The 23,067-nt window shown below is 37.0% G+C and overlaps 1 protein-coding gene across 2 annotated transcripts in view; it reads right to left on the bottom strand.

Annotated features, from left to right (window-relative positions):
* The window catches only part of dlgap1.S (discs, large homolog-associated protein 1 S homeolog), a 307,453-nt gene that overhangs the window by 260,097 nt on the left and 24,289 nt on the right, over positions 1–23,067 (bottom strand). For both annotated transcript variants that reach the window (XM_041567834.1, XM_041567833.1), the window contains exon 2: positions 15,088–15,179. The gene's annotated coding sequence lies outside the window, so the exon portion shown is untranslated. The remainder of the gene's footprint in view (positions 1–15,087; positions 15,180–23,067) is intronic.

Raw genomic sequence — 23,067 nt, 5'->3', positions numbered from 1 at the left:
GCACATGTAGGCCTTCCGAGCCAGATTTTTTTTCAAGTCTAATCAGATGAAGTTCTGGTATTTTATAGACAACTGATTTAATGTCTGATCATATATAATGGAAATGCCATCTTCTTAAATTATACTTGAATGTTTGATTTCAATTTCCTCAGGGCAAAACAGACTCAAAGTGCCATGTTATTTTTTTACCTTGTTCCCTATAATTTGCATCCAGTGTCCATTGGGTTGCACCCTGCCCCTGTTTGTGCCTTGCTATGAATGTATGGTCTGGTAAAAGCAGAAGTAGAAGTAATAGTAGCAGTTTATGTCAGGGGCAGGGCGTTGTATACTGTACCTTAGCACTCTAGCACTTTCAACCTTGTCCATTGTAAATGAGTCATATTGTAAATCTGATATAATCACACCCTATTTTACAGTATAGTGGTCTATAATCAATATTTTGACCTTAACTTATTGAATGAAACAATGCAGTAATTAGGTTATGTTGATATTAGGGCTCAGGTCGCTAGCATCTGTTCTCTTAATAAATGAATACCAAATGAGTTACACCAACATATGTGTTGCACCAGCTCCATCTACTCTGTGTTGTGTTGCTTTTTTTTCAGCTTAATTAAAGTTTCTGCCAATAAGCTACAATTACAATTCCCAGTGTGCTTTAGGCTTTCTGGGGCAGGAAATCCAGAATATGATAAAAGCCTGGTACTCATACTGCAGCATAGCCTCGGGTCCTGCACTTAATTCAGAGCTTAGACTTAATTCAGATCTTATGATAACACAGGACTGACCCCAGAGATCAGGCAGCTCACGTGTTTAGAAGTCCTAGTACATCTACTCTGCGTCCATAGCTTCTGGGAGTACACAGATCAACCCCAAAAACAAGTGGTGCACAATGGGCCACAGACTCTGTAACATGCAGTTTAAAAAAATTAACCATTATTCAACTTCCATTATAACAGCACAGCAAAAGCCTAATGGATTTTGTGTCCCAGCAGTTTTTTTTTACTATGAATTCTTTGGAAAATAAGCAGTTCAGATGGTGTACTCCCTTTCCAGCTCCCTTTAAGCTCAGAGGTAAAAAGGTGCACTTATTACATTTAGTAGCTGTATAGCTGTTCTAGAAAATGAGTAACACATCTATAGAAGGCAATGCCATGTTTCTTCATTGTTGCTTTGGGAAAACGTTGTAACAGCTACCAAAAATCTGTAATTTCGCAATGGAATTAATGAAGGTATATTTGTTATCAATCAATATGCAGCACAGAAATGTTGTTGCTGTGTTAGATGCATGAAGAAGTACAAAGAGTACACATTAATTTCATAGAGAGTGATTCCGACCATCAGGGACAAAATGTTACCAGGCTGAAAAAAAGGCATTAAAGCATTGTTCACCCTTTTCCACTAAATTCCATTTGTAAGCAATTTCCCTCAACCTCTGTTTATTGACTCCTTAAACTTAGAATGCCAGAAACCTGACCTTCTGACTGCTGTCTGTTTGCATTATGATATCTAATCAGCTATAGGCCACAGCCTACAATAAGTTTATGGAATCTACTTATTGACTTGGCTAATATATTTAGTAAGAATGATAATTATTCTTGATATTCAATAAAGCACGGGTTAAATGGGATCAATGGTCAAAAATGTAAATCCCCCTTTGGCTTTGGGGAGTGAATATAAGCATTTTTCCAATAGCAAATAATTATTTTTATTAGCAGTTTTTTAGGTAATCGCAGCGCAATCATATCCCCCATGTACCTGCTCCAGCTTCAGCATCGTGCAAAACGTTCATGGGCCATGGCCGTCTCTTCTTCTTGGCCCGCCTGCCTCTGCTAGTCCCGCCTGCCTACCAATGAACAATAAGTAGGCCTACTGGTTTTTCATTGGTACCTAAAAAACTGCAAACAAAAAATAATTGTTTGCTGTTGGAAAAATGCTTATATTCACTCCCCAAAGCCAAAGGGGGATTTCATTTTTTGACCATAGATCCCCTTTAAATATTATTGCCCATCTTATCTATCTGATGTAGTATGTCTGTATGGACACAGCTGTGTTCCAATGCAGAATTGGCTTTGAATACCCCTGGTAGAAAAAGGCAGCTTCTATAGTTAGTAGATAGTGGTGTTGAAGGATACCCATTTTCTATCTACTACTAACCTTGCCCTCAGTTTGTGAAGACAGAGGTAACACATTTGTCTCTGTCTGGACAACATACATATGTGGTTATTTGTTTTTTATGCAACTACCACCCTTTTCTAGTCTAGGCGGTCTCTTATTTCTTGTTCTGTTGGCAACTACCCCCCTTTTTCTCTGTCTTGCCAGAGAACATCTATAGTTTTCCATTCTAATGACTGACATGTTCAATAGCAGTTCATTTATTGTGTATGTCAGTTGGAATAAAATTGAATTAATAACTCCAATCCGCAGGCAGGCCTAAAAATATCTGAAGCAAATAAAATGGTAAACTTGCTAAGGGCACACTGAATGAATTGGAAAAAACATCCAGGATTCAATTTTGTTGAATCTTGCCAATTTAAGAAAAAATAATAATGGAATGAAGTAAAACAAAAAACACACACTACAGGGGCAGCTGCACTGGACAACATGTATAGTTCACTGTACATAGATCAACAATAAATCTATTTTGTGCAATAGCATTCATCAAATAAACTGCAGAGAGGTTAAGGGATTGGCCAGAGGGGGGGTGAGATATAGAGATGTCGCGAACTGTTCGCCGGCGAACTTGTTTGCGCGAACATCGGGTGTTCGCGCTCGCCGGAAGTTCGCGAACGTCGCGCGACGTTCGCCATTTTGGGCGCTTTTTTTTGCCCTCTCACCCCAGACCAGCAGGTACATGGCAGCCAATCAGGAAGCTCTCCCCTGGACCACTCCCCTTCCCTATAAAAACCGAAGCCCTGCAGCGTTTTTTCACTCTGCCTGTGTGTGCTGAAGAGATAGTGTAGGGAGAGAGCTGCTGCCTGTTAGTGATTTCAGGGACAGTTGAAAGTTTGCTGGCTAGTAATCGTTTTGATACTGCTCTGTTATTGGAGGGACAGAAGTCTGCAGGGGTTTGAGGGACATTTAAGCTTAGGTAGCTTTGCTGGCTAGTAATCTACCTTCTACTGCAGTGCTCTGTATGTAGCTGCTGTGGGCAGCTGTCCTGCTTCTGATCTCATCTGCTGACTGCTGCAATAACAGTAGTCCTTGTAAGGACTGCTTTTATTTATTTTTTTGTTGTTTTACTACTACTACTACTACTACTATAAGAGCCCAGTGCTATTAGTCTAGCAGTGTTGGGGAGTGGGACTGGTGTGCTAATCTGCTGCTCCTAGTAGTTCAGCAGCACCAACTTTAATTTTTTTTTTTAATATTCATTTTTTTTTTATTTTACTTTTTTTATTTTACTACCGCTGTAGTAGTGTATAAGTTGACCTTTTAGGCATTATTTGCCCTGTAGGCATTATTTGCACACTGTTTTCTTCAACCCGCCATCTAGCTGTGTGACCTTGTTCACATTCTGTCTAAATATCCATAATATTACCGTCTCCAGAAAAAACACCGGAGTGACTTTTTTCAAGCAGCCATAATATATTTTACGTAATCCGTATCCACCGCTGTAGTAGTGTATACGTTGACCTTGTAGGCATTATTTGCACACTGTTTTCTTCAACCCGCCATCTAGCTGTGTGACCTTGTTCACATTTTGTCTAAATATTGATAATATTATCGTCTCTAGAAAAACCACTTGATTACTAGCCAGCAAACTTACTATCATCTGTCCCTGAAATCACTAACAGCTCTCCCCCTACACTATCTCTTCCAAGCACACACAGGCAGATTTTTCAGATACATTTTTGCCCTTGATCCCCCTCTGGCATGCCACTGTCCAGGTCGTTGCACCCTTTAAACAACTTTAAAATCATTTTTCTGGCCAGAAATTTTTTTTTTAGATGTTAAAGTTCGCCTTCCCATTGAAGTCTATGGGGTTCGCGAACCGTTCGCGAACCGCTCGCATTTTTGCGCAAGTTCGCGAATATGTTCGCGAACTTTTTTTCCGACGTTCGCTACATCCCTAGTGAGATATTTACTGTATATATTTCAGTACACCAGCAACAATAATATACATATAAGACCAGGGCAATCCCCAGGCTCCCAGATGTTGCACAATTCCCAGCATGCTGCTGGCAGCCAAAGGCTTACTATGACAGATAGAATCCACCCAACAGGTATGCGCATTTACTGACGTCCATGAAAACCTAATTTAAAACACTATCCCAGACTAATCCAGATCCTTTATTGGCACAAAACTATTGTCTTCAAGTTACAAACATATGCCAGTAATTTATGAAAGGTTTTGCTTCCTAAAACCAAAATCGTAAACCCAATAAAATAAATCTGTGCTAAATGAGAGCCAAACTGTTCCACTTTCTACATAATTACAACCCAGTTATTAGTTATCCTTCCTGACCCCACTGGAGTTAATATGGTAAATGTAAAGAAAGGTGAAGACAGTATCCAATATAGTGAGAGGATATATGTACAAGGGGTTTATTTTCTGCACATCCAATCCCATGCAGAATACAGAATACAGGCACGTGTAACATTCTATAGATGTCTTGACTGTGAAAATGAATTGTGTTATTATCTGGGAAAACTAGGAAGCTAGTTACACAGTATATATAGCCGCCATAGCTGCATTATGTATTAGTCATTCTTAGAATGAATAACTGTATGTTTGTCTATATAAGCATACCTTTCCTGCTAGTGTGAGACTTAGACTAACCATTTTTTCCCATTATGCTCACTGTAACGGGTTTATAATGGTGTTCAAAATTGCAATATAAACATTAAAAAATTGCTGTAATTGTGTCATATTGGCAGATCCATCTGTCATGCTGGTCAGCATCAGTCACTGCTCATTCTTTTACCAGCCAGCTCCACCAAGCCTTCAAATTATAGCAGTTATTCAGTAGTTTAGATGTAGCTTAATCCTACACCAGAGCTATTACAAGTCATATAATATGTTTGCTGCTGATAATATAGTGGCATATAATACTACTGCTTATTTTCCTTGGTGGCATTACTTTAGTAAACTGGATAATCTAATATTAATGAAGTTGGAGTATGCACGTTTGTCTATGCACAAGCCTGAAAAAATAGTGTTAGTCACAGGAGGGAGTAAATTGTTGCTCTTCAACAGTGTTGGCTTTCCTCTATATCAGATGGAGTCTATACAATCCCATGGCAAAGTAATTGACGCCGTGCCTTTAACGCATTAGACAGTTTCTAATACAGAGCACATTTTTGATTGAAATATCATATATTTGTCTGTCAATAGACCATCTGAACTTTATTGCAGCATTAGGCAGTCATTGCATTTTAATCAATTGCCTTGTTTAAAAAATATTTCCTGAATACAAGAGGGTTTAGTTGGAAGAATGTTTGTATCTTGTAAAAGATTTTCAATGTTCTTTTTAGTTAAGTGTTATTGCCTAACTGGGTTTATTCTTTCTATTTCATTTTTTTTAAGAATTTCCTTTTAGCTGAAATAATATTTGCAAACAGAAATCATTTATTGCTTCTCTGTTATACTGTCTAAACTGAATTGCATTCTTTGCCATCTTTTCTTTTCAAAGCCAATGTTAAAATCTGAAATAGAGTGTCTATTTCTGTGTGAGGCATTTCTTCTATTTTCCTGATTTATGTTATTTTCTTTTGTCTGAAACCTAATGGAAAAAAATCTTTTGTTGCTGTTCTCATGCAGTGTAACTTTTTCAATTTCTATGCTTTGTTTCTAAATAGTGTGAAAAAATGTTTGGAGCTGTAAGTACTTTTAAAAATAATGTAGGATTATTTCAAGGGTGCTGGTTTAACTTGAGGAGCATGGGTTAGTTTTGGGTCATGGAGAGACGACCATGCAGGAAAAAAACCAGAAAGAATTCTGCTTAAATAGGAGGAAGCAACCCTAATACTAATCCATGCAACCTTAACATCCAACCATTAAGAAAGGGAAAAATTAAATTGTTGCTGTCCAACCGTTCCTAATGCATAAGTCTGCCCAAGCTTAGTTATCTATGTACTTTGACAATGAGTATTCTAGTAGCAGTCCATTAGCAGCAGCTGAATAATAAATGTTTTTTACTTCTTTAAACAAAATTCTCTGCACGTACCTCATGGAAAAAAAGAGGGCTGACTAGTTGCACAGTCCTGAGATGGTGGATGAGACGGATTATGATAGATTATGATGAAAGAAAAAAAAAACACATGAGGACTGGTTATTCATACCAAGTTCAATTTTATATAAATGTATATATTTTTTTTACATTTATATAATTTTATATAAATGTTCCATTAAACTTAAATATCATGTTTTGTAGCTTTCCTAAGTGTGTTCATTCTTTTATCTCTTGTAGTAGCTGTGATTGTAATAAAAAAAAATAAAGCAGATCCTTCTTTATATGAAATATACAGCATTACAGGAAATAAGTAAAATAGAAAAAAGTAAATATTACACATTTTCCATAAAGGGAAACTGAAGCCTAAAATTCAGCATAGCTAGAAATGCTATATTTTACATACTGACCTTGTGGTACCAACAGAGAGGCTCAGCAATCCTATTACGTACAATAATTAGCTAACCTTTGAAAATTGTGCTATCTTGTCTCTTGTTAGGCTGTCATTTAAGTGCCAGTGACACTGCACATGCTCAGTGTGCTCTAGACAGCTAAGCTTAGGGGATCAACAGAAATGATCATTTAGAAAATAAGGTTCATCTGTCATAGAAGCTGATGCTGCAGGGCTGATTATGAAATTCTGATGCAGAATGCACTGGCTTATGAGCTGATGTGTAATGTGGATGTGTGTACTAATTAATAATATTACTTATTAGCCTTTGGATTTTGACTTTTATATAATATTTTATATGTGTATAGCTCTCTATAGTATATTGTGAATAAGTCCCTAAGCTCAAGTAAATAACAGCAGCACATACGAAGAAGATGATGATCAACCGGGCACATCAAAGACCTTTTCTTCTACAGGGCTGCTGTTGCCTTGAGACAGTAAAAAGCTAAAACATAATATGTTGCATTTCTGGCCTTATTTTTTTTCACCAAGCTTTAGTTCACCTTTAAAAGTTGCTAAAATTATTCTGTATCTGTAGTCAGATATAGAGAATAATCTTGAATGAGTTGGTTTATTACAGTATTTATATTTGAAAGACCGGTCATGTGTTCTGCTAAGATAAAATGAATGTGACAGATTTATTGTAACCATAGTAGCACTTTACATTACTTCACTGAATGAATCATATAACAACAATGTCAAAAACTGAGTAAACATCTATTGCATATGAGTCAGAACTCCATTTTTTAATATGACACTGACAGAAGTCGCTAATCTACATTAATGCCTTTGCTCAGTTTCTGTTAAAGAGAAATACAGAGAAAAATATGGTGACAGGAAAACCTCATGGGTAATACTATCTATACAAATAATCTATTATATATTTAAAAATATTATTTTGCTATGTTTTTCTATGTTTTTTGCTATGTTTTCCTCTCAAATACTACATTTTATTGGGTTGTTACTTACAACTATAATGGATGCATGGGCACTGTAGACTTTTCCTTACAAATGCCCCACAAATAAAAAGTACAATTTACTCACATGGCATGATAAACACAAGGATGTCAACTACAGGGCAGTACTTACCAAACCATCTAAGCTTTATTATATTTGTTAAATAATTTATAGATTTTTGGTGAGATAGTAGCTGTGTAGAGTTCAGAGAATGAATTTTAAGAACAACTACAATTAAAGTACAGTAAAGTATTAAAGAAAGTTCCTTTAATATATTAATGCTAAAATAGTATAGGTACATTATGGAACTTGTTATCCAGAATGCTCTGGACCTGGGGTTTTCCAGGTATGGGATTTTTCTGTATTTTGGATCACCATACCCTAAGGGGCCAATTCATTAACTTCGAGTGAAGGAATAGAAGAAAAAAAACTTCAAAGTGTTTTTTTGGCTACTTCGACCATCGAATGGGCTACTTCGACCTTCGACTACGACTTCGACTTCTAATCGAAGAATTCGAACTAAAAATCGTTCGACTATTCGACCATTCGATAGTCGAAGTACTTTCTCTTTAAGAAAAAACTTCGACCCCCTAGTTCGACACCTAAAAGCTACCGAACCAAATGTTAGCCTATGGGGAATGTCCCCATAGGCTTGGCTAAGTTTTTTTGGTCGAAGGATAATCCTTCGATTGTTGGATTAAAATCCTTCGAATCGTTCGATTCCAAGGATTTAATCGTTCAATTATTCCTTCGATCGCAGTATTTGCGCAAAATCCTTCGACTTCGATATTTGAAGTCGAAGGATTTTCATTCCCAGTCGAATATCGAGGGTTAATTAACCCTCGATATTCGACCCTTGATGAATTTGCCCCTAGGTCTATTAAAAAATAATTAAAACATTAAGGGGCATATTTATCAAGGATCGAATTGAAAAATCAAATTTTTAAATTCGAAGTTCGAGCTAATTTTAGTGTACTTTGACTAGGGAATAGTCCAAATTCAATTTGAATTTAAAAAAAAATTTAAAATTGAAATATAAAAATGTATCATGTACTGTCTCTAAAACCTGTCGCCATCTAAAACCTGTCGAATTGCTGTTTTAGCCTATGGGGGACCTCCTAGAACCTATTTGGAGTAATTTGGTGGACTTATATGATCTGAATTCATTTCGAACAATCGAAAACAGCCTATTCAGTTGAAGTTAAAAAATTCAATTTTTTAATCAATTTTGTTGGGAGTTAAAAAAAACTACCATCACCTTGAAATTCAAACCCTTGATAAATCTGCCCCTAAATAGACCCAAGCTTGTTTTATCTCCACTTTAATTATAACTTAGTTGGGATACAGTGCAAGGAGCTGGTTAGGTATGACAGAGAAATAATTTTAAAAATTTGAATCATTTAATTAAAATTGAGTCTATGAGAGATGGCCTTTCTGTAAATCAGAACTTTCTGAATAACCGGTTTCCATATAACTGATCCCATATCTGTATATTATTCATATCAAGCATATGAAACTTATATTGAAGAATTAATGGGAGGAGAGTTTGAACACTGTGGCAAGCAGAAGCAAACTAATGACTAGTCCAGTGTATAGGCATCACGGTTTTATACCCTACAAGTATAACAACCCCCCTCATCCTTTCAGACGTCCCCAATTGAATAAAGACAGTGAAGACCAACTGGATGGAATTTAAAGGCCAGAGCTCTTTTATTAGTCAACCCAGACATAAAAAGCTGTATAATAAAAGTCCTTTTCAAATTAAACATGAAATCCACATTTTTTTTTTTATTAAAGCATTCATAGCTGTTGTAAACTCATTTAAAAATATCAGCTGTCAATCAAATATTGCCTGCCCCATCCAGGCATAGAGGCGTGGCAAGCAATTACTTTCACTTTCCATTCAGCACTTCCTAGATGTCACTGCTCTCCCCACATTCCCCCAGTTCTTTTAAGCATTTAATTGTGTAGCCAGGGTGTCATGGTTGGCACCTCTGCTCTTGCTTCCGCCTTGAACAGCCGCCTTTCACCTCGGGAGGAGCCCTCAGCTAATTGGATGCCGCCAGGTCTTATAAAAAGAGGTGCAAAGTTAGGGGTTCTGAACAAGCTAAGGGGCACAACTGTAAAGCAGAGTCTTTTGGGCAGAGGGTCACGGTAAGGCGTAGGCAGAATCGTAGTCAGGTGAGGCCGGGTCAGGGCAGGCAGAATACAAAACGGAGTCAGGCAAGGGTCAAACCAGGAGATCAATCAGTAGGGATATAGAGTAAGCAAAGTCGGATATCAGGCAGGGGTCAGGATACAGATGTCAGAATCGTCAAAAGCCAGGAAGGGGTCACAACAGGAATCAGAATCAGATAAACAGAATAGCTCTAAACTCAGAAGCACCAGGAAACAAGACCTATAACGGGCAGTGATAATTGTACTATGGCAGTTTAAATACTTAAACTTTCGCGCCATTGCTTGCTGGCATCAATATGCCAGCGCGCATGCGCCAATAAATACAGGAGAGACAAGCCGGCATGCGCCTTAGATACCGGCGCATTCAGAGGGACCAAGACGGCGAGGCGGGCATTCTTGCCACACCACTGGACCACCAGGGTATGTTACACAGGGCATGGGGATGGACATCAGGTTCCCCATTCTGGTGCACAAACAAGATTTTGAGATGATACAAGGCTTGTCTTAATAACAGTGTCCACAAAATGTCTCCTGCCTGCTTGCTATAATTATTAATTCCCAGACTGAACAATCTCAGCCATACTGAAGGGTGGTAGTGCCAGTAAGTGTCTTAAACTGTAATGATGCTGATGATGTGCTTAGTCAGAAATCTTCCCACAATCTAAGAATCTAAAACAAATCCCATATGACTTACCTAAATAAGATATTATGTATGATAAAGGTACAGCACCTAAAGTTCTCCTTATTCCTTGCTGCCTCCTAACTCGGTCAAATGCCACCAACACCTATTGCTGCTGTTAGCGTCGCTCCAGTGACTCGTATAGAAATGATGGGTCATTATTAAACAAACCAAAGTATGCAGTGTAAGGGTCCTGTACATGAAAATTACAAATTGGGTTTCTTGGTTTTTCCGCACTTTCTAGCCACCCATCACCACTGTTTAGAAGTCCTTTAATATTAGACATGCAAACAGCTCTTAAAAATGAACATGAATTTGTACCAAAAAGAAAGGAACTGCAAAGAAGAGCTAACGAGGTCGTACAGCCTTATTAATAATATAATTAGATTGTGTGTGTAACTTGGAAACCATTAAAGGAATAATTATTGCCTTAAAGGATGTTTTTGATGAGTGCAAATAAATTCATTCAAAATAAATGCATTGTGTCCACACTTTGATGTGTTGTCATTATTATATCTTGTGATAAACAATAAAGAGTTAATAAAGTGCAATAGTGTAAGGGGTGCTAATTACGTAAGCAACAGTTCGCATTCCACTAGTCTGTAGAAGAAGGAATCACTCAATAAAACATAACATTTAATAGTTCATTTAAAATCAAAAGAGGGATTTAATGAAATATAAAAACACAAATATGATGTATCCCGATCTGGTTTCACAGTTATAACGATTGCAGTATATCTGAGTAATGAAAATACTGGTCCCACCTAGATCATTACATCAGCCTATATGCCCTCTGATAGTAGTATGAATTGGGGTGGGGAGCAGGAGGGTGTCTATAGTAAAAGAAATTAGGTAGCTCCCATTGTGGGAAAAACAACGGGCAAACCAACACCTTGTATGCTGGACCTTGAAGTATTTCCAATTCCAAAATGGTGTGCAAGGAGAGTAAACTGACACTTTGTCCTCTCAGAGGCACCTAAGTAGGTATGGCCTATTCCCTATGTCTTGTGTTAAAGCAACACCAAAAGTTTGGACATGAACACAATAGGTTACGTTTCGCCTGTATAGGCTTTCTTAAAGGCAAAATGGCGCCCAAGTCTCGTGATATTTACATCCTCTCGGTTGTGCCCATTGGTTGTCAGTAGTCATGTGATCATTAGGTAATACCCCTGGTTTCTTCCGGATCCTAGTGTCGAATTCTGCTGTAATTTAAATCCTGTACATGAAAGCCTACAATCTAGAGAGTTGGCAAACAGGGAGCACCAAGTGCATGAACCAAAAACAAAATGTATTCCTAAACATTATTACACAAAACATAAAATAAAGGAGCCTCCATCAGGAGCTGAAAACACATCACTAGGTATATCTACTAGCTGTAAAAATGTTAAATACAAAAACTAAGTATGCCATTTGTAACATCTATTGAAATGTATCTTGTCAATCTAGAACACCTCTGTTCTGCCTTTTGTTTTCTGGAGCATTTTATTTTTCAGAGCTTTATATGCAAAAACAAAATTATACAGTGTGTTCCCACTATTCTCCAACACATATTCTAGCCAGGTAATGTTATGCACTTGTCAAGTCCTTTCCATCATCCAAATGCTATCAAGCATGAACATTTTAAAATAAAGGCCTAAAATAGAATATACTTGTCAATCTAATGTCTGGCAACGTGCCTGCAGAGTTTTTTTCTGTATGTAAATGTTAATTTTCCTTTTCCTTTTTTTTGGCACACTGCTTTCAACGAAATAAAGATCAATAAAAATTATAAACAATATCCATTGTTTTTCTAGTCCTGTTTAAGCTGAAATACAACTATGGGGTCTGTTATCTGTAGCCCTATTTCAACAAATAATTCTTTACATTTATTGATTTAATTTTTCTCTGTAATATAAGACAATACAGTCCATTTTAAAAATATAATACATTTTTTTTAATAATTCCTGTTTTCATTGTAATAACAAAACAGTACTTTGTACAGTACTTCATGGTAACTAAGCTACATGAATCCATGTTGGTGGCAAACGAATACTATTTCATTTCTTTAATGTTGAAATTATTTTTTAGCGATCTTAAAGGGGACCTGTCACCCGAAAATATTATTCCAAACCACATTAGTCAAGCTAAATAAACTTTAATTACACTATATAAATTATTAGAATCTTGTTTTCTTCACTCTGGCAATTCATAATTATAGAAAGCAGGCAGGAGCCATTTTGTGGACACTGATATTCATCCCCATGCACAGGTTACACAATTAAATGGTGAAGAGAACAGGGGGAATGTGGGGAGAGCAGTGACATCTAGGAAGTGCTGAATGGAAAGTGAAAGTAATTGCCTGCCCCGCCTCTATGCCTAAGGCATAGAGGAGGGGCAGGCAATATTTGATTGATCGCTGAGATTTTTAAATGTGTTCACAACAACTATGAATGCTTTAATAAAAAAAATAATTTTGATTTCATGTTTAATAGGAAAATGACATTTATTATACACATGTATAAAGGACATGTGGAGTACATTTTCCTACCATGTATATAAGTTGTGCATATGTTCCCCACCCAAACCATCACTTGTACTGCATATACCTCCTCCATTTGCCAGCACCATCACATTTTCCTAAAACAGATAGCAACTTTCATCAGGCAGCCATTTTCCCTCTGACACATCATCAGTAACATTGACATCTGCAAACAGGACGAGTATGCTGTAAAGTTCATGCAATGCAGAATGCAAAATGCAGGTCTACACAGACACAACATACTTTGATAAAAAGCTCTGCTGTGGTTGAGCAGTGTAATGGTTAAGCTGAGCTCAGGAGAAGTGGTTAGGAGAAAAAATAGACAGCTAGAGCAGAGTTTCTATGGGAACCAGCAATGCTATCTCTTCATTGGCTGTTAGACTGGAGGGTGTGTTTAGAGCTGAGAAGAACTGAGCATGCTTATAAGTCAAAAACCAAAGCACATTCCTGAGGGGGCCAAGTGGGTTAGAGGAGGAACAGATTAAGGGGATGCTGCAGCCTTACTGTTAACCTTTTAACAACCAGAGAGGCAGTTTACATGTCCTTTAATGGAGGGGGTTTACACGTCCTTTAATGGAGATCCAAATTATGGGAAACCTATAATACAGAAAAACCAAAGTCTCATGCATTCTGGATAACAGATTGCTTTCCTGTACCTAGTTCATAACGTTACTAAAGCTATAATATAATATATATATATATATATATATATATATATATATATATATATATATATATATATATATATATAACAAACAAGGGAAAGTTGTGCTCACCACTAGTTTTTAAAACCATTAGGCGGGGGTGCAATGAGGCTGTGACCACAAAATACATATAGACAAATACAAGAGTCCTCTGCACTCAACCCATTATCAATATATTTAAGACAGAGACATTTTGTGCTTACTGCTACTGAAAAATGCCTTACCCTTTAAACAAAACAGGGATTGTTTGTCAATATATTGCAACATAGTTTGGGAGTTTTACTTTGAAAGCAGCTAGTAAGTTGCAGGTAAAACGTATTCGTCCCTTTTATAAAATGTATAATGAAACCATAGAATTCTTAATGAATCAGATGAAAATTGAGCATAGGACTGGCCAGATATGGGATGACTTTGACGTAGTTGGCCATCTTAAATATATTGCAATATATGGACAAACAATCCCTGTTTTGTTTAAAGGGTAAGGCATTTTTCAGTAGCAGTATGCACAAAATGTCGCTGTCTTAAATATATTGATAATGGGTTGAGTGCAGAGGAATCTTGTATTTGTCTATATATATATATATATATATATATATATATATATATATATATATATATATATATATATATATATATATATATATATATATATATATATATAAAATTTATATTGATGGCAAAATTAACCTTTTTTTTAATATTTATCAGTACCGTAGGTTTAAATCACTATGCTCCTCATTTTGGAAAGATTCTTTATCTGGAAAACACCAGGTCTTAAACATGCTGCATAATAGATCCTATACTGTAAAATCTGTAAAACAGGTTTCTCAGTCAGCACCCGTGACCTCCCAACTCTTTGAGCCTGGTGCACGTCCAACGTTTTCCACCATGTATCCATTTACTCACAATTTTCAAATATTGACAGCACCAATCGTAGATTTCTTTTCTTAAAATGCCTTTATTGACACATGGGCTCAGACCCCAATACAGTTGGCAACGTTTCAGACCGTCATTGGTCTATCAAGCTCAAGTTTGATAAAAGACCGATGGCGGTCTGAAACGTTGCCAAGTGTATTGGGGTCTGAGCCCATGTCTCAATAAAGGCATTTTAAGAAAAGAAATCTACGATTGGTGCTGTCAATATTTGAAAATTGTGAGTAAACTGATTGTGTGTAAAATCTGTAATGCAGAATAACGAGCGCCTAAAAATGTTTTCCTAATATTATAAAAGTGCCCTCTGTAAGTGCTTTCACAGTGAATTATAACATGCAAAGTAGAAAAAAAAAAACCTTTAAAACCTCGCTCATAAGCAACTCCAGATTATAACCGTTGTTCCCCCCTTTAACATTTTCAAAACAACTTTGTAGACATGTACAGAACCATTGCAAAATCAGTTCATATGAATTTAAAAGTAAACAGTAATCACTCACCACAAAAATAAATATTTAAAATACTTAAAAGCAGATAGCAGAAATCCGGATGATCAACATTTTGAGCTCTGGAGTTCCTTATATATGTTTTCCTAAGAAAGAAAAAAAAGATTGATGAGAAAAAGAAAAGATTTTGCATAGAACATTCTGGGGGCAATATCAGCCTCAACAACTGTAGATTAAACTTTAAATCTAGACAAATCATATGTGCCAAACTGAAAAAGTGCCCAAAAAGTTCAGTGGAACTGCAGCTGATGAATTGTACAGTATATCACAGCAACCCAGCATTCAGATTTTTTTTAAAATGGGTTTTGTTCGTTTAAAGTGGAACTATTGTGAAAATGAAAATTTAATATAAGCTTCACCATACTGAAATAAGAAGCTTTCTAAGTACAATCAATTAAATATTCTGTATTGTTTCTGAAATAATCAAGTTTATGTTCACTGTTCCTCTCTCAGCATCTGTGTTGGGTATCAGACAATCAATGACAGTTAGATCCAATAAATCTTATATTGTAAAAACTCCCATAAACTTGAAATTTGAGTAAAAATGACCAATCAAAATGTTTCCAAAAAAAATATATATTTTTTTAAATTCAGATGAATGAGATCGACCCGCAAACTCGAATCAAATTAGATTTGAAGAGGAGATTTTCTTTGAAAAAAACTAGATATTCAGAATGGCTCCAAACAACTCCAATTTAATCCCAGGATGTCCCCCATAGGCTAAACCAGCAATTTGCCAGATTTAAGGTGACGAACAGTAAAACTTGAATTCTAAGGGACAGTACATGATAAATTTCAAAATTCGAATTTGTATATTTTTAAAAACTCAAATCAAATTTTTAGAATTAGAATTTTCTCTTCGACCCTTGATAAATCTGCCTTTAAGTGTTTATTGTCAATGAGACAAAAGGTTGAAGGTCCCTGCCCCATAGAGCTTACAGTCTAAATGGGAGGGTAACATCCAGACACAGATCGGAGGGATATTAAGTGCTGTAGGTTACAGTGGGTGACACTACCATATACAGTAAGTGCCAGTTCCCAGTTGTTGTGCAAGTGCTCCAAGAAGTAGTCTTTGAGTTTAGTTCTGAAGACATTGAGTGAGGATTCTCTCCAGAGAAATTCAGGAATGGAATTCCAAATATAAGGAGCAGCAAGACAGAAGGGTTTGATGCTATAATGTTTAATAATGTACCCGCTTTGGTCACACATTCCATTTTTACTTATTCAACTCTTTAGTGCCAGAGTCAGCTGTTTGATCAACAAACGCGTGGCACAATTAAAAGAGCTGATCAGATATGTAATATGTACAAAGTCTGGGGAAACCTTAAGGCTTTCATGGAATTTTCAGCACAGCTATCACTTTTCATGCATTTAGGGAAATGTTCCTGGCTGTCAGGAATGTACTTTACCAATTGAAACATTTATCAGAGCAGATCAATGTGTCAATTTGTCTTTGAGCAAACACCATTCGGTTAAATTGAGTGCTAAAAATAAGTGGCAGGGCTGAATTATAAACCCAAAGAAAAGAACAAGCATAGGGTTAAATTGTGGCAATGCAAGTATATGGGGTCTTAGTGATTCTAATTAGCCAAAAGGGATTTTTCAACTATTAAATCTGAAGGGGTCAGTATTTTTTGCTGGCCAGTAACCATTGTTAAAAATGTTGTTTTTTTAATATATTCCCTTTAATATTTATGTTTTAACAAACAAATAGTTTTTTTTTTCTCTACGTGAATCCACAGTAAACCTAGATGCAATGCAAGAAGTTATGTGGCTCAGGACAGTTAGGATTATCTAGATCCATTATATTTCCACCTAATATGAGCAAAGCCAAGGTTTAAGTTCTATGGTTCATATGAGGGAATGTAATGAAAGTCATAAATAAGAAACAAATGCGCACCTTCAATGTAATTTTTTCCTTGCACATTGTGATTGTGCATCTCACATTTTATAAGACCTTTGCAAAGGCGACATTTCATCTTGATGCAAATAGAATGACATCACTTTTTGAGGTGTGGGATCTATTATCCAGAAACTTGGGACATAGGGTTTTCTGGATGAGGTTTTTTTTTAAAATTTGGATCTCCATACATTATAGGAATCTGTATAACACAGTTTGCAGTGGTGCAAACTATGGAATCAGCATTGTACACAATTTTACATTTTTGACATTTTTACATTCCTCCAATTAAGAGTGCAGGTGATGAAACTGTAACACACCTAACACTTATAAAGAGGGAAACAGCTGAGAATAACTTATTTAATCCATTGTGCTCAGTAGTCATTGCCTTTTCAGCCACACACATAACGTGTGCATTGGTTTCCAGCAGGAATAGCAGCGAGTTGACTCAGGCTGTGTGAAATGCCATTCTGCTTTGCTGTCTCACTAGCTGTGCTCTTCAGAGCAGAAAATTCATCTTGGCATATTTGCAGAAAGCAGAAGAATATGTAATTTCCTACATTTTATAATAACTTATTATTTGTTGTATGAATTTTTGATAGTACGAGAAATCAGGGCTAAAGTTGAGAATAAATATTTCCCTTGCCATATATCCGCCTTAAATAAGCATAATACAGTATTTATATTAGAGAGGTTTTGCCTTTGGCTTTCCTCACATTCTCAAATACTGTGTGACTTCTTCAGACTTTAAGATTCAGGATGCCATATAAAAGGGTCTTCTAACCTATTTCCCACTAGTCCGCTCCTTATACCGACCCACCTGCCTCCTTCCCCAATGTATCATCCGGGCACCACAGATCAGTCACCTTCCCCTGTACCTCTGTTAGGCGTTTTACATCATATACCAAGGCTCCCTGGCAGAGAACAATACCCAAGAGCATGCTATTGAATCTCAGAGTCACGTTGGCTTTGATCCAAAATAATATCAATTTCTTTCAGCTTGTAAACATACAATTTTGGTTTTTTTTTCTCGAGCCCAAAGTGTGCCTTTTCAATGAATATATATTATAAACTAAAACTTTATAGTGCTGTAAGAAAAGCAACAATAACCCAACTGAATACAGTGGTTTAAACCTCATCCAGGTAGGCTACTGTAGCCGAGAAATCTGAACAAGCAATAGTAATTAGTGAGAAAAAAACAGAAGATAAGATTGTACCCAGAGATTCATTTTTTTCATAGGAACACCATTACAAAATGGCTTGGAGGTGACATAAAATCTAAGCATTATTTTTCATTAAAATATTAGTGGACTCCTAGGTTCCCATTTAATAATGCTCAAGCCTTCAGGCTCAAGCAAACATGCAGGAGGAACTCTCACATGGTTTCCTCATTGGAATTCTTTGGCTTACTGACCATAATTTTATTTCCCCTGGCAAACAAATAAAAGGATTAGCAGGTTTTAGGTCTCAAAAGCACATAACATTAACCTTCATGTTAGACTTTATAAAATGTTGCCTTTAAAATTATTTTACATTTTATAAATGAGACTGCAGTGAGAGTTAGGAGACTGTATGCTCTTCCATTTATTTTGCCTTTTTATTCTCATACAGAAATAGGGAATAACCATTAAATAGTGTTTATGAGCAGGAGGGCCCACTGTGAGTTTTCATGGTATCCCAGTGAACCAGTCTGATACTATATGTCAGGGGTCCCCAACCTTTTTTACTCGTGAGCCATATTCAAGTGTAAAATAATGTCAGAGAGCAACATAAGCATGCAAAAAGTTCCTGGGGCTTCCAAATTAGCCTTTGCTTGGGTATTTGTAGCTCCTATGTGAACTTAAAGGGGAAGGAAACCTAGTTGGCGCAAAAACCCTCCCCCTCCCGTGTGTTGCCCACCCTCCCTCCTCCCCCCTGGCCTACCCGTCCCACTGGGCAAATGCCCCTAACTTGTTACTTACCCTTCTGCGCAGGTCCAGTCCAGGGAGTTCACAGACGACATCTTCTTCCACGCGATCTTCTTCCTGCTTTGAACGGCATTTTGGCGCATGCGCAGTATGAGCATTTCGCCGGTACGGATCTACTGTGCATGCGCCAAAAGTCACGAAGTACTTTTGGCGCATGCACAGTAGATCATACCGGCGAAATGCTCCTACTACGCATGCGCCGGTCAAAGCAGGAAGAAGATCGTGTGGAAGAAGATGTCGTCTGTGAAATCCCTGGACTGGACCTGCGCAGAAGGGTAAGTAACAAGTTAGGGGCATTTGCCCAGCGGGACAGGTAGGCCAGGGGGGAGGAGGGAGGGTGGGCAACACACGGGAGGGGGGAGGGTTTTTGCGCCAATTAGGTTTCCTTCCCCTTTAAAGCCAACAGGAGGCTCTGTTTGGCAGTAGGCGTGGTTTTTATCCAACTAAAACTTGCCTTTAATTTAGGAATTCAAAAATAAACACCTGCTTGGAGGCCACTGGGAGCAACATCCAAGGGGTCGGAGAGCAACATGTTGCTCACGATAATGCTCACGAAAATCTACATATTATGCTAGTAATCCAGAGAAATAAATAGGCATCTGCAGGGAGCTCAGTTCAAAACTTCCTCAAACTGTTCTATCTCAATCCCAGATGCAGCTGAAAAGCCTTCAAAACTAGGAAATGTAATTTACATTTAAAATGTACTTATTGTTCATCTTAAAATAAAAAAAAGAATAATTAAGAGTCAAATGTAGATGCAGAGTGTTTAAAAACTAAAACTTATTCCATAGCAACTGGAGACAATGGAGCTTTTTAACATAAAACCGAAATCCATTGCTTCTTTGTAGACAACATAATCCATTTATTTGCATATTATATGAAAAGTTTATTGAAAGAGGTATGTAAACTATTCAGTAGCAGTCACAGGAACATTCCAATCAGAAACCGATCGTCGAAATGTCTACCTATTCTGTTTGAGAAAAATATATATGGAGCTTTTTAACATAAAACCGAAATCCATTGCTTCTTTGTAGACAACATAATCCATTTATTTGCATATTATATGAAAAGTTTATTGAAAGAGGTATGTAAACTATTCAGTAGCAGTCACAGGAACATTCCAATCAGAAACCGATCGTCGAAATGTCTACCTATTCTGTTTGAGAAAAATATATATCTTTATCACTGACACATTAGAACAAATGTGGGTTTATAATAAGAGATGGGCAGTATTGCAGAGGTCATGCACCTGTTGTAATGTACAGTAGTACAGGTGTCCTGAGGTCATGCTCCCACAGAGCAGATGCTTCCCATTTAGCAGAAAATGGCATTATGAGCTCAAAAGGACAGTTGTAACCAAATGAGCATGTTATTATTCTGTGCTTCTGACTGTTCTTCATACTTTCTAAGTAACTAATAGTTACAGACATTATTCTAAACCTAATGCAAGTATAAAAAATAACAGATACAGCAAGGTTTCTGAATTATTTGTCAGGGACCCCCAGCAATCGCAAACCAGCTGATTTCAAAATTATTCTCAAGCAATCACAAAACCATCTGATTTCTAAATTATTCTCAAGCAATCACAAAACCAACTGATTTCTGATTTGTCTGTGACCCCCAGCAATCATTATACCAACTGGTTTCTGAATGGTCAGTGACCCCAGCAACCATTAGACCATACCAACTGATTATTAAAAGCCAGTGACCCCAGCAATCACAAACCAACTGATTTCTGAATGATCCCAGCAATCAAAAGATGAACTAATCAGTGCTGCCGAAAGTTTTTCAGAATTCCTGTGAAACAAACAGTTACAGTCACGGGATCTGTAGACAGCACTCACACACCCATACAACCATGGAATAATAAATAGTACTACACAAGCTTGGTGGAGAAAGGCCACAGCTGTTTTATTAAATAAAAAAAATCAATAACCAGGGTGCAATTCATAAACCAATACCATTAACTGTTTACTACATAAAATGTAGCAGACAGCTCCTGTATACTTTATACACTCAGTGGGCTGCCTTAAACAACTATATATATATATATATATATTATTATTATTTTTTTTTTATTACATAAACATCTGACATCCTGTTCCTAGCTCATCCTGTCGTCCAATGACACCTGCTTCCATAGAACCTGTTTGCTCTCTTTTTGATATTAAACCCACCACCTAGAACTGCAGCCAATCACCAACTAAAGGGGTTTTTAACAATTAACTATATGTCAGGTGCTGACTTAGACTTAATGCTGGCTCTCTGGACTTAAGTTACTCTCATTATCTTCTAAACCCAAAGCAAGTGTAAAAAATAATCGATACATCAAGGTTTCTGAATTATTTGTCAGGGACCCCAGCAATCACAAAACCAACAGATTTCTGAATGATTTGTGATTGACCCCAGCAATCCCACCCTCCCTGATTACATCTCTGCTGAATGCATCTAGTGCAGTATTCAAGGGGACAGCTGCATGTCTCTGTGCCCTGTCTGGATAATACTTTAAATTCTAATGCAGTGTGCAACAAAGGCATTCCTAGTCCTAAAAGATATTTCAATCCTAATAGTGTTTTCGATACCCAACTGAGTGAAAATGTACAAACTAGCACTATCAGTTTATGTGTAGGCAGCATAACTTGTCTTGGTTTATTAAAAGATCGGTTAAAAGGGGCATGAATTATTATTATGATATTGTGATTATTATGATCATTAATATTGTATAAATTAAGCATATTTGACCTGAGCTCTGTGGATTCTGAACTCACAAAGAGTCAGAAAACCAAACAAAGAAATCACAGAGTGTTTGAAAACTTGGGAATGTATGACATCACTTGCGGCCATAAAATGGCGTCACCATTGCAAGAGCATAGAGAAATTTCTTCACAGCACAGAAAAACAAAGAACTGCTCAAATAACCAAAGGGATGGTTCTTCCTCAAGGTGATATGACCATCTGCATACACAGAATGTTATTCTTTCTCAGTGCTGATAAATAGGTATAACTTGGAAGTTTATTGTGTGTGACAGCTATATTTATTAAAGTGTTGCATTAATGGTTCCCTGCACAGTAAACAAGTAACTCCGACTTCCTGTACTATTATATTAAAGGCAGTAATGATAAAACTAGGTGTACTTGATTGCTGCTATCTGTTCAACTTAGGTTCAGTGATAATAAAATCTGAAAGCTGTGTATGACTGATGTATACGTGTGTACTTAAGCTGCCCAAGGCGCTATTCCATATTCTCCTAACGATAAAAATGAGTCACATATGTTTAAATAGCCTGTGTTCCAAGCAATCATCTGTAATGTGCTGCGGCCTCTTATTATCTGTATCATTTGCAACTTCTAAAGCAGATTTATTACTTTTCCTCCAGCTAAAATGATTTATCAGACCTATACTGGATAAGTGAATAAACGGTTTGCCTGAGTGCCCTGCTTCTTTTTATCGTATTATATCACAGTACTTGAAGGGATTTATATTAACAGAATAGGTTTCAGAAATATTGCACAAAATCTGCACATGAATTTTACATTATGCTATATCTTCGTCTTCACAGGCTGCCCCAGATTTGTGTAAATATCACTTTTTTTTTTCTTTCAGCAGCCTGTATAGTCACTGGTTTAAAAGTTAAACCCACAGCCAGAATGGGTTCCTAAAGATTTGCTGACATTAAGGGGCTGATTCATTAAGGGTTAATTAACCCTCGATATTCGACTAGGAATTGAAATCCTTCGACTTCGAATATCGAAGTCGAAGGATTTAGCGCAAATACTGCGATCGTACGATCGAAGGATTATTCCTTTAGATCGAACAATTAAATCCTTCGAATCGAACGATTCGAAGGATTTTAATCCAACGATCGAAGGAATATCCTTCAATCAAAAAAACTTAGGAAAGCCTACGGGGACCTTCCCCATAGGCTAACATTGACTTCGGTAGCTTTTAGCTGCCGAAGTAGGGGGTCGAAGTTTTTTTTAAAGAGACAGTACTTCGACTATCGAATGGTCGAATAGTCGAACGATTTTTAGTTTGAATACTTCGATTCTAAGTCGTAGTCGTAGTCGAAGGTCGAAGTAGCCCATTCGATGGTCGAAGTAGCCCAA

This window comes from Xenopus laevis, chromosome 6S, assembly GCF_017654675.1.
Source record: "Xenopus laevis strain J_2021 chromosome 6S, Xenopus_laevis_v10.1, whole genome shotgun sequence".
Lineage (NCBI taxonomy): Eukaryota > Metazoa > Chordata > Amphibia > Anura > Pipidae > Xenopus > Xenopus laevis.
This window is presented reverse-complemented; position numbering and strand designations above follow the sequence as displayed.